At 39.8% G+C, this 13,367-nt stretch overlaps 1 long non-coding RNA gene and 3 pseudogenes across 7 annotated transcripts in view; 2 read left to right on the forward strand and 2 right to left on the reverse strand.

Moving 5' to 3' along the window:
• LOC111331656 (uncharacterized) overlaps positions 1-13,367 on the forward strand; it is a 77,028-nt gene that overhangs the window by 20,524 nt on the left and 43,137 nt on the right. The window lies entirely within an intron of this gene.
• Positions 6,169-7,014, reverse strand: LOC148720075 (uncharacterized; annotated as a pseudogene).
• Positions 7,195-9,446, forward strand: LOC148720076 (uncharacterized; annotated as a pseudogene). The gene is made up of 2 exons (XR_015992962.1): positions 7,195-8,599; positions 8,800-9,446. The product of XR_015992962.1 is annotated as an uncharacterized LOC148720076 (transcript).
• Positions 9,643-13,367, reverse strand: part of LOC148720077 (uncharacterized) — a 4,958-nt pseudogene continuing 1,233 nt past the window's right edge. Inside the window, exons 4-10 of the transcript XR_015992970.1 lie at positions 13,174-13,296; positions 12,067-12,988; positions 11,632-11,717; positions 11,252-11,359; positions 10,843-11,039; positions 10,351-10,417; positions 9,643-10,140 (exon numbers count right to left, since the gene is read on the reverse strand). The product of XR_015992970.1 is annotated as an uncharacterized LOC148720077 (transcript). The remainder of the gene's footprint in view (positions 10,141-10,350; positions 10,418-10,842; positions 11,040-11,251; positions 11,360-11,631; positions 11,718-12,066; positions 12,989-13,173; positions 13,297-13,367) is intronic.

The following is a 13,367-nucleotide window of genomic DNA, read 5'->3' on the forward strand; positions in this document are numbered from 1 at the left end:
TCATTGTACTAGGAATAAAAGTAACATTGTAAAATGTTAACAAAGTAATGTTTAAATTAAATGTCCTGGTTCTTTTTATTTATTTATTTTTTTAACATTTGGTGTCATTGCTGCCTTTATTTCATAAGTTGGATCCAACACAGCTTAATTGATGTTGAAGCTGTTGGTGTGGCAAAGTGAACCAAAGCTTTTTGTTATTTTCAGTAGTGACCATTATGCAGAGATTCCATGTCATGACATAATTTTCTAGCAGCTGGGAAACACCACATGACTATGTTATCTGTGTAGGGTATAAGTTTTATTAAAAGCATGAAACACATGAAATTTTGTTGGTGGCTTGCCGTATGCCCATGACTTCACACCGAACTGTTACAATCCTTGAAGCCATAATGTCATAAAAATGAGCCAGTGGTCTTCCAAATGCAGCTGATTGTTCAAGGCATAAATCTTTGAGTGTTAAGATAACTATCATAATGATTCTGAGACCTGTACTGTAACCTCACGTTTTTGAAGAAGTAAGTTGTGTTGACATCCAGTTTATCAATACATTCCTCCTACAAGACAAGCTTTATTGAACCTGTAACGACAGGCGGATAGACAGTGTCTGCAAAACTGCAATTATTTAGTACACTGGTGAACAACAACACTACAAGACGGCTGGCCACCCAAAACTCCATCACATGACCCGCAAGGCAGGAAACTAGACTACCTCACAAAGCATACTCGTTACATCTCCCTTCCTAAGTCTAATAGTCGAGCAACTATAAATGTAGACAACGCTGATGATAATAAAAGAAAGAAAGAAATAACACAATGTTCAAATCTGCCTTGAGAAAGTCTAGTGCATTAAGTGCCCCTGCATAACTATTCATAAAAAAAAAATTAAAAACAAAAAAAAGAGGCACAAGGCAGAGTCAGTGTCTTAATTCAGCACTCGTAATCTTTTAGCCACACTGGGTGATGGCAGTCCTGCACTGCACGACCCTCATTGCATGGTCCAGAAACCACTGTGATGATGATGGTATCATTGGTGGTGGCAGCTCAGCTGGGCTGGACTCAACCAGTTCAATAGGATTGGTCATGTTGAGGTTTGTTTCAACTGACTCCGGTAACTCCTCGGATGTTGCCCTCAGCCATTTACGGTTCCGACAATAATGTTTTCCGTTTACCTCAACCAAGTAGGAACAGGTCTCTTCCTCTCCACTGACGCGCCCCAATGACCACTCCTTGTTTGGCAAACGCATTCTAATTGTATCACCTTCACGCAATTTTGGCAGTTCATGTGAGTGACGATCATAGTAGTGTTTCTGCTTTTCCTTCCTAATTTTGATCTTTTCAGGGACGTCAGTTATCACCTTTGAAGTTAACAAATGCTTGGCTACTGGGAGATGGGTGCGTGAGAAGGGTTTGATGTGACGTGGTGAAAATCCCATTCCTTATTCAAGGCCTTGAAATCTTCACTGTTTGTCACTGATGACGATCACAGGAACACCATGCCTGGAAAACCAAGCCAGTGATAACTCAGGTGCTGGTGGTGCTACTCATATCTTGCACTTCAAAATAACCAGAGGAGTAATCAACGGCTATCAAAAATGATTGCTCATCCAGCACTAATAGATCAACACCAACTTTCTCCCATGGCAATTAGGCACACCATGAGGCTTTAAAGGCTCTTTGCATTGTTCGGGCTAAGAATGGTTACAGATTCCACATCTAGACAAGTGATCTTTGAGCTGGGCTGTGAATAAATGCAAGCTCATGAAAAAATGTATAATTATAAATCACAGAAATACTGTTAAAAAGGTACAGAATGACCATTCAGTAAATATTCATTTTATTCCTCAGTTTTAGTTTAAACTTGTTGATATTTAAACTATCATGGCAATAGACTACATTACTTGGACCAGATCAATTCTCACCTAAAGATCTTACACTGGCACACGGATCTCTTATCCAAGGCTTGTTCGAGGTCTTTAAAAGAGCAAGGATTGTTGTAAGTTCCCCCAGCAGTGGAAAGAATCTTCAGTTATACCTATCTTTAATAAAAGGAATAGCCTGGACCGTAACAATTTTCAACTAATATCTTTGCTTAGTGCTCTAGGGAAACTCCTCGAGAGGGTAGTATGCAAGTCTTTAGATGATCATATTATTTCTGTAAAAGTGTAGTGTAATCTTAAGAAGGATTGTCGTCAGTGATGGTGACTGACGTTTCGACAACCTGTGTGGAAGTCATCACCAGAGTCAAGTGAATATTTGTTGTCAGTAGAATGTTCTTTGTCCAGTTCGTGTAAAATGATTGGTCAGTTTTGCCTTGATGTTATTGGCTGTAAGACTCAAGTGGTGTGAGTCGGTTGTGATTGGTCTGTTTCGATCCATCGGTGGCATGGTGGTGACTGACATTTCGACAACCTGTGCAGAAGTCATCATCAGAGTCAAGTGAATAGTTGTTGTCAGTAGAATATTCTTAGTCCGGTTTGTGTAAACTGATTGCTCAGTTTTGCCGTGTTGTTATTGGCTGTAGTACTCAAGTGGTGTAAGTCGGTCATGATTGGTCTGTTTCGATCCATCAGTAAAGTTAGGTTGTTCTGTTCAGTTCGTTTGTAATGTTAATGTCATAAATGAGTCGTTTGTATGGAGCTGGTAGTAGTTGAAAGCTGTTTAGGGAGTCTGTTTCAAGTTAGTAAACCGGCTTCCCAGAGTCAGTCATTGAAAGTAGTTAATGCTTTAGGTTAGGCATTTGGCAGAGTCCCATGACAATATTGAGGTTCGGAAGTCGATGATGTTCAGCAATGTGATTGTTGACATCACCTTTCCTTGTGGCCTCTCTGTGTTCAGTCAGTCTTGTTTCGAGGTTTCTGCCAGTCTCTCCGATGTAGGAGGCTTGGCAGTCGGGGCAATCGATCTTATAAATTGCTCCCTGTCTGTTCCTCAGTTCATCCTTGTCTTTAATGTTGGTTAGTGACTGGTGTTGTGGGGTGGTGGGTTTGTGGGTGATGCAGATGTTGAAGGGTTGTAAGATGCACAAGATGTTCTCAGACATGCCTTTTATGTACGGTATGGTTGCTGTAGTCGTAGGAGTTGCAGTGTCGTTTGTCTTGGTAGTAGTAGTAGTTCGATTAGTATTTCGTTAAGTGAAGTCGTCATTGTAGTCGTTCTTTGAAAAAACATGGTAAAGGTATTTGTTCTCGTGAGATTAGCTGTCTGGCATGTTGCATCCTAGTTGTGCATGTTGTGGTAGAGTTCTGATAATTGTGGCATTGTGTGATGTAGGGTTGTAAGATGAATCATCTAGTAGTCTGTTGGTGTGTGTCGGTTTCCTGTAAACTGTCGTCTGTAGTGAGTTGTCGTCACGGCTTACCAGACAGTCAAGAGAAGGAAGTTTGCCATTTTCTCTGACTTCTCTGGTCAAACTGTATGTCAGTGTTTTGTCCATTAAGGTGGTGGTGGAATGCATCAATTTCGTCATGTCGTACAGCAGTGAATGTGTCGTCAATGTAGCGTAACCAAAGCGGTATCACTTTTGGGCAGGTCGAAAGGGCCCATCTACTTACTCAGAAACGATGCCGCTTTGGTTACACTATGTTGACAACACATTCACCACCTTACGACACGACAAAATTGACGTATTCCGTCACTGCCTTAATGGACAAAACAGCGAGATACAGTTTACCAGAGAAGTCGAAGGAAATGGCAAACTTCCTTTTCTAGACAGTCTAGTAGGCTGTGACGACAGCTCACTACTGATGACAGTTTACAGGAAACTTACACGCACCAACAGATTACTATATGAGTCCTCCTACAACCCTACATCACACAAAGCCATGACTATCGGAACTCTAACACAACGCACGCAACTAGCATGCAACACAACAGACAGCTTATCTGATGAGAACAAATATCTTTGCGGTGTTTTTTCAAAGAACAGCTACAACAACAAGTTCATATGACAAAACACTCATCGACCTACTATTACTACCAAAACAAATTACAACACAACTCCTATGACTACAGCAACTGTACCGTACACAAAAGGCATATCTGAGAATGTCGGGCATCTTACAGTCCTTCAATATCCACATCGCCCACAAACCCATTACCACCCTACGTCAGTTACTAACCAACGTTAAGGACAAAGACGAACCGAGGAACAGACATGGAGCGTTTTATAAGATCAATTGTTCCCACTGCAAAGCCTCCTACATCTGAGACACTGGCAAAAACCTTACAACAAGACTGACTGAACAGAGACGGGCCACAAGGAAAGGTGATGTCAACAACCACATTGCTGAACATTATCGACTTACGAACCTCAGTTTTGACTGGGACTCTCGCAATGCCTAACCTACAGCCCTAACTACTTTCAGTGACTTACTCTGGAAAGCCGGTTTGCTAACTTAGAACAGACTCTCGTAAACAGGTGTGAACCAGCACCGGCTCCATACAAAACGACCATTCATGACATTAACATTACAAAGGAACTGAACAGAACAACCTAACCTTACCTATGGATTGAAACAGACTAATCATGACTTACTTACGCCATTTGACTCTTACAGCCAGTAACACTACAGCAAAACTGACCGATCATTTTACACAAACTGGACTAAGAATATTCTACTGACAACAACTATTCACTTGACTCTGATGATGACTTCTAACAGGTTGTCGAAATGTCAGTCACCACCATGCCACCGACATCGTGCCTGCATCATGCAGGCAGAATTGGAAGCTCTGTCTGTGGTGCTGTGCTCCATGGAAATCTCGCACAACCTTCTCAAAGTCTTATTCAGTCTATCTGCTATCCGCATCTGTTTAAAATAGACAACAAGGCAACAAAACATGGATGTAAATACGAGGAACAAGCTATCAGAAGTTATGAACACCACATGAAATTGCTACATACCAACTTTCAAGTTAAGAGATGTGGACTTTTCATAAACAAAGACTTTCCTTTTATACATGCTACACCAGATTTTTTTGGTATCGTGTGATTGCTGTGGATTGGGCTGTGGTGAAGTTAAATGTCCCATTTCTGTCACAAATGGTGACTTTCAAGAATATAGCCTGAAAGCAAGCTCTTTCCTCGAAAATGTGAACGGGGTATTAAAGTTGAAGAAATCCCATAACTATTACTATCAAGTACAGCAGCAGCTGTTGACATTTTCTGATCGAAAATATTGTGACTTTGTAGTTTTTGCCATTGATTCTGATGGGAATTCACATGTTTTGTGTGACAGAGTTAACCCTGACCCAGGGCACTCTAGCAGTGCTATGAAAAAGCTGGAAACATTTTGGAGAATTTGCATTCTTCCAGAAATGCTTGGAAGATGGTACACCAGACGGTGTGATCTATATGAGAGCAAACTCGATGATAATGCCATATATTTCTGTAGAGGACAGCCCAATGATGACATTGTATCCTGTACCAATGTTGACTGTCCATATGGGCAATTCCACACTAAATGCTTCTCTTTAGATAATGTGATATTGCCAAAGCAATGGTACTGCCCTCACTGCTGTAAACTACCACAATTAAAATAAAGGGCAAAGTTGCACCATCACAAGTAAATCAAGCTGCTATGTTAAAGACTACAATTTGTGTCTGTAATGGAAAAGCAGCCATGACCAATAGACTCAGTGAGTGCCACAATGTAGACTTCAGCAGTGGAAATTTTTTCCATGTGAAATGCTTGGGATTTGAAAGAATGCCCAACAATTCCAAGACAACCTGGCTATGTAATACATGCCGAGGAAAAAAGGTCAAAACAATGCCTCATAATAAACCTACCACTTCTACTTCTACAACTCCTAAATCACCTGCAGCATCAGACTTATCAGATGATGATGATAGTGAGGATGAAATAAAAATTATGCAAGTGTCAACTAGTTCTGGTTCTGTCGACAAGTATGCTATTCTGGCTAAATTAAACAACTCAGATTATGACATCATTAGTGATCCTTCCGGATGGCTTACTGGTGACAATCACTTTGTGTTGGATATTTGCCATCCTTGACGTGGATTTATATCACAAATGTTCTCAATTTAAGTGATTGACACTTGTTTACAAAAAATTATTTGTTAACAAAACATTTATCTTTGCTCTTTTAGTTCACTTGATCAGCAGCTAAATAATTTTGGAAAGCACTAAAAGTTTCTTTAAAAACTAGCTAATCAATTGGTATTATTGATGGGCAAAAATTTACAAGGGCTGAACAAACTCTTAGAATACGATCAATTATGGGTACCTGGTTCTCTTTGGGACCATTCGGGTCACAACTCAGGTATTTAGTGGGGAGTTTTCCTTATAATATAGTGTATTTCCTTTGTAGTAAACCTATTACTCGCTCCACGCGGATCCTAACATTAGCTATGCCTCTTGAATGCTCTACATCTACTGGGTCTAGTTGAGCTTTTCCTTTGGTGAATGCAGGAATTACTAGCTCTCCTTGCTTTAACCCAACACTCTCAGAAATTGTAAATCCTCTATCTGCCATAACAGTATCTCCTGGTATCAGTTTTTCTAGGATTCCGCAGTTCTCGGTTAAGAATTTATCTGAGGTTCTTCCTCCCCAAGCCTCAGAAACAAAAGAGACAGTTCCTTGGGGTGTAATTCCAATAAGAATCTTAACAGTGTTATGATTCTTATAGGAAGAAAAGGTCTGAGCTCTGGCCATAAGATTTGTTGGTTTCTCAATAAAAACCTCAAAACAATCAATTATCACGGTTACCTTACGACCAAAGGTATACTGAAAACACATGGGCATAGTTTTCCATAGCTGTTCCCTTTCTGGCCAATAAATGAAGCAAGACAACCTCAAGTCCATTGCATGTATCCATGAGGTGAACATTCTTGACACACTTGTTAAGGACACCTCAAAACGGTATGCCAAATCTTGAAATGGTACATTTAACCGTAGCTTCATCAAGACTAGGATAAATTCTTGAAAGCTGTTCAAATTGGTTAAATTGGATCGTCGTGATACGTACGGACTTACATGTTCGAACACTACCATTAGTACTTCAAACGAAGACAATCCGGTGTAAAAGCAAACTTTATCTGGAGAATGGAAGAAGTCCTTGTCTGGAGCATGATACACAGAGTTCTTAAACAAAAAATCGAATTCTAGTGTCTGAATTCCTCTATTTCTCCTCCCCTCTGAAACTACTTCAAAGTCCTCAGTTGAAGTAGAACCATCAACCATGTTGTGGACGACCGTTCGAGTTCCCTTCTCTGTTCCGTTGCCGTCAAAATATTCATAGCTTGTACTGCCACAAGCCTCGTCAAAATGAGGGTCTGAGCTTGTACAATCGTTAGTAGAGGCGCTAACAGTAGCAAAATCTATGTTTTGTACAGCGAGACCACTTTGTTCCAGCTCTTTTTTCTTCTTAGCTGCTTCGATTTGTTGACACTCGATGATTCTCTTCCTGCGCTCTTTGCCCCTTTCGGCCCTCAAACTCGCTTCTTTGTGTTCACTGACTGTAGGTTGCTTCGCTTGTTGTTTTCCAAGGTTTAGAGTTGGCACCCAGTCTATGTGATATCTATCCCAGGAGGTCGCAGCTTTTCCAGTGACAAAATGTAACCCACATACTCATTCACTGTCGAGGATTCTCTTCGTCTCTGTATCCCCTTGACTGATTGCTGAAATCTAGCGCCTTCTCTCTCTCGTGAGCTCTTCGTGCTCTTCTCCTTGATTCGATACAATCTTGGGTATTGTATGAAAGCTAAGACGATTTTTTCCGCTTTTAGACGTACATCCAACCACTATACAATAAACCATATTCTGTAAAAGTACAATACATCTCTTTGTTTGTTTACACTTGAGGGGCACAATAATGGCGGATAGCAACCGCTGTCAAGTGTGGTGTCACGTGGGTGAAAGTCAAGAATTGTAACTTAACAAAATTTTCAAAAGTAGGGGGAATAAAATGGACACTCCAGGTGGCAGCTTGAAAATATCATCTTGGGTAGTACGCTCCCAGTTAGGATGGTCAGAAGCATGAGTTAAAGGATCCCTTCCAACCACAATACCCTGCGCGCCTCTATTATTGTTTTGATGCCAGCAGCGTGATTCGCAAACGGCGTGACGTGACGAAAGGTCAAGAGATCGACTTCAATTGCGCCAAAAATGGAAGAAACAGACCACGAGACAAGCAGGAATATCGATGTTGAAGGTCCATCGACACCCGTTAATGTGTACGGTTCGCCTGTGGCACCACGCGGCCGAGGAAACGAGGAATCCATCGTATCAACATCTCACGTTGTCCCTTTGCCTTTGGCGATCGTGAATCGAGTGGTAAGCTCAATACTACATTTTCTGCGTGATAGTACAAGACCAGAAATCCTTTCTTGAAATTCATCGATTTACAATAGCAAGTATTTTCTCCTGTTCCTGTAAGAATTCATGTAGCCGCAAAAAGACGGCTAAAACTCCTGGCTGTCCATGCCAAAATGCGTCGATAAAATGCTCCAGCAGCTTCACGTGTGTAACTAAGAGAACGGCGTGCAAGAACAAGACGGTCGAAGTTGTGGTGAATAGAAACCCCAGTGCTTTTTCTCGTCATCAAGAGCAAGCCGCTACTGCACAAAGGGAAATACAAGTAAGTTTAGTTCTAAGATATGTGTCCACGCCATCGTTGTCTTCGGTGGTTACATTTCCCAACAAAGCAATCACACATTCACTGTAAACTCGGCAACTTTAAAATCGAATTTGTTTCAAAATAACCCGAAATTTTTTTCTCGATGAAAGCATGCTACTGTCTTTCAAGTTCACTCAATCATTTTTCATTCTCTCCACAAGGAATTTATTAAAACCCTGGCCACGGATGAAAAAGACCACATCCTTCTAAGAGTTCTCAGCTAAGGCAAGGGAAGTCTGGATTATGCGAAAAACATCCGAGCAGAAATCAGCGACTCTGCAGCGCACTCTGCTGATCCTGATCCTGATCGAGATGATGTTCCTGAATGGTGTGATTGTTCAGTTTGTAGACCAATGCCTCTAGATTTGGAGAATGTTTGTTGTAGAAAGAGAACTTGTGCCACTTCATACGCCATGTTTCAAAACATCTGCCTTGACCGGGAAGTATTGACGTTAGCTATCCGGGCTAGGTTTGACATACTGGCCGAAGAACCGGATTATTCTACAAATTCCTTTAGAAAGGCAGCCTACAGACAGTACTGTTTATGGAAATATGGGAAACTGGGAAAGGGAAACCGACGTGTTTTGCCTTCATGCGTTGTTCTCACAATAAGGAGATTCTATCCTGCTCCAGATGGCATTTATATGGGATATAGGCAATCCTAGTTGCTGAATAAGCATTTTGTTATTTATTGTTCTTGATGAACTGTTGTAATTTTGCGAAAATTTTTGCAAAGTGTACCACATTGGTAAGTTACTAGTAATTGTTACTCCTCTCGTTCAAATATCTGATGAAATGTTTTTGAGTGTTGGTTTGGGAAAAACGATTTCCCCTTTCTCTTTCCCGAGTTTATGAATGAGAGTTGTTAGACAAAGGCCAACTATGATTTATAAAAATTCTGATTATAACTTCGAAAAACGGACGGGTTTTTGAGAAAATTTTCGATCTATGTTTACACATTTATCATCAATTATGAGTTGGCCAAGGATAAAAACATTTTATTAGAGCTCATATATTGTAGTAAAAAAACTCCTGTTTTTGAAAGTTCCTCAACCATTTTTAAACTAATTGTAAGAACATTCAAAAGTTCATAAAGCAATGATTAATCATCCTCCCACTTCTTCATCATGACAATTGTCACCATGTGGGTTTACTAAGATTTCTGTTTCTGCTGTTTGAATCTTGACAATCTTGCAGCGACCAAATCTCCAGTAGTTGGTGACTCCCTCATGGCTATGGTTGGGGCAAGGTGCTGTGGATTTGTTGGAGACACAGTTACATGTCTTGCTGCAGTTTCCAGATCCTCGGCTCTCTTACACAATATTTCTGCAAATAGTGCTGGCCAGTAGCTATAGCTCTTGTCCTCTTTCACTGCTTCTGCTCTCCAGTTTCCAGACCGCTTCGAGTACAATTTCTTGAATTTTCCACTGATTGTCTTCCGGAAAAGATGGAAGTTGTGATCCAGCACAGCCAACAATCACCTTCCGGTGAAGACTTCATATCTAAGAATAGATAAAATCATTGATTCTCTAATTAGCAGGTTCTTAAATGAGGCAGTGTATGGCAATTTTTTTTTCTTTTCTTTTTTTTTTTCTTGTGCTATCTCAAATTAACCTCGAAATAATTATGTTGTCCAGTAAAAAAGGGGGGGGATTAACAAACATTAAAAAAAAAATTGAAATATATGTGCATGAATAATGATTGCTACTTACGAAAATGCAATTCGTTTGGAAGCATATTTCAGGCACAGAGTTAAAGTTCTCCAGTTTACTTGTGTGCCTAGAGGAGTGAAAACAAGCAAAACAACCATTTATCAACCTTTCCAATACCAGGAGTGCCCCAAATCAAAAGTTATAATTTCCAAAATTTTAAAATTTAGAAGGGAAAGATTATAAAACGTGAAGGATTAAATTAACAAATGTTGTAATGTTTGGATAATTTTGCAACAAAACCTGAGTGAGAATTTCTCATGGTAGGTTACATATGTCAAATATCTTGTTACTGTTTTCAACTAGCAGCAATTGCTACTCAGCAAGTCTGAATGTAAAGTAAAGTTTCTGGTATGGCATGGTAGGCTTTGATGACTCCAACTTCATTCTTGTAATCTGATTATTGAACATCTATTTTTTGATACAACTCATTCATAACGGTAACAAGGGACAAATGTATGTTGTGTGTTCTGCATCCAGACAGGAAGAACATACCTAAATCTCACATAGTGTTGTAGAGACTTCAACCATTCAGCGTCAAATACTATTTTCCGCAACTCCTCTGCTGCTTTTGAGTCTTTAGCTAAAATCTCCTTTCCCTCTTCTACATCAGTCAACTGTCCATGGGAGCACTCACCATTCTCCCACTCGTGCTCTCCACAGACATGGTGGATTACTCCGATCCACATTTCCTGCAAGAATATTACCAATTTCATTCACTACTTGCCTGTAAGTAACTGTCATCTGAAGCACAGTTGGATGACACTGCAACTGTTGCTTGCCAGTCGTTTACTGTTAGAACACACTTCTCAGAAAAACCCATTTTTACGTAAAATTGTGTTACATTTATGACTACCTAACAATGTGTACATGCATAGCAGCCTACTGATTATGATAGACCTACCTTTAGTTTACTCAAATCCCCATCACAGGTTTCAGTGCAGTGCCAAAAGTGGTTTCTTATTGGCTCGATCCACTGTGCCAAAGCTTCACACCCCTTTGTTTTTGAGGCCTATGGAAGAAATGATTTTACTTCAGGTGGCCTGTAAATCAGAAACCTACTTTGGTATCTGAATTAGGATCCAGATTGAGATTAAGTTATACAGTAGGATTCTTAGTCCAAGAAAGATACCTACACATTTGTGTTGTCCCAATATCATTTTGAGGGCCTTCTCCTTGCTTGAAATGCAGTAGAATTAATGCCTTACCAATAGGAGGCGCAGCACCCACCCTGAAGTCACGCCTTTGCAAATCTATATCCAATACCTAAAAAATTATACTTACAGCAGACACCTTTGCTGTCAGCTTGACAGATTTGTGCCACACATCTAGCGAATGAAAAAAGTGCTCCAGCACTTCACAATTCTGACCTGTCAGAAAGCACATACATTAAGATTACAGTGAATAATAATAGAAGAGAATGAAATTTGAATTACTATATATAACATAATTGAAATTCAACTGTGAATGCAAACCCGATATTTTTCACCTCTATGGAAAGAATTAAATGAAAAAAATTGAAAAAAGTTGAGAGATGAACAACAAATAGAAAGCAACAACCACAAATAAAACATCAATGAAAAGAAACCATCACATGTTCAACTGGCATAAACAGAAAAAAAAAAATTCATGAATTTTAGCCTATGTTTTGAAGGAGGTAACAAAGCACGTGGGGCCAAGTATAGAAAATCAAATTGAAAAAATTTACTAAAACATTACTTTTTAGTTCTCTGACCATCTTCATTATAACACTAGATGCATCAGTCACCAACTCCTGAAGATTTAATATTCCCACCATTCTCTCAAGGATCCTCTTGCAGCCCATCTTTTCCATGAGTGAAGAGGTGCCACTTGCCTCTCTCTTGTCCACTACCTCAACATCAACAATTAAATCCAGGAAGTGGTCCATCATGGTGTACAAACAATACTTTGCACTAAAACCAGGGGAGTCCATTCGCCCATCACCACAAAGAACCAAATGGTCCTTTTCAAATAGATTCCAAATTTTTCCTTTCATTTCAGCCCATAGTTCCTTGATGCTTGGAACAACATAAAATGTCTGAATACGATGGAAAGTCGTTGATGAGATGAAATTCATGTTCAAAGAAGATGCAAAGAGGCTGATTTTTTCAAAGTTATTTCCAGTAATCAATGTTGCTGCTGCCAAGAGAGTTGATGAAACAAACACTTTCTGCCCACCTTTGATTGAAAGAACTTTGGATGAGTGCCAGACACAACGATGGCCATTTTTGCACTGGTATATAACTGTCAACACACCAGCATCAAGCTTTTGCTCCACAACTTCATTTTTTTCTCCACAACTTTTCTTCCCACATGGAACCTCAAACAATGGCAAACTTTTCTCCACATCCACCATCACTCGTGCACCTTCATACAGGGCTTGATATTTTAATGATCAACTTTTGCCCTTCATAAGTTCCTTAAAATCCTTCTGAATAGTTTCCTGTAACATTTTCTTGTGCTCTTTACAAGTACGAGATACCATTTCTGGTAGAATATCAGAACAGGTATTTACAGGTTCTTCTTGATGCCCTTCTGAACCACTGACTTTCCTTCAGCAATAGGGCATGATTCAATAGTTGTCAGAGTTGCACTTTCATCTACTGAATGCTCATAGGAGCTACAATGCAATAAATTAGTTGAAATCATCCAAATTTATATTATTTCAAATTCTTGCGGCATATGGGCAGTTTTACATTTGACTGCCAAAATAATCTTCCTTAATCTCATACCTCAGGATTTCACCTTACAATCCCTAGAATAAGTACAAGATGTTTCTTTTTCATCAATTTGATATTTACTGACCTGAAAGACAGAGGCTGATACAGGTCATCTTCTTCACGTTCACCTTCACTGGACAGGGCATCGGAAGATTCATAATCAGACAAAGAACTGTCAATGGACTCATCACTTGAAACAGGACCAGAACTAGGAACAAAGGACAAAACAATGAAAGCTTAAATATTGTTTGTTATTGACATTAGAAATAATCATGAGGG

This window comes from Stylophora pistillata, chromosome 11 (assembly GCF_964205215.1).
Source record: "Stylophora pistillata chromosome 11, jaStyPist1.2, whole genome shotgun sequence".
Classification (NCBI taxonomy): domain Eukaryota; kingdom Metazoa; phylum Cnidaria; class Anthozoa; order Scleractinia; family Pocilloporidae; genus Stylophora; species Stylophora pistillata.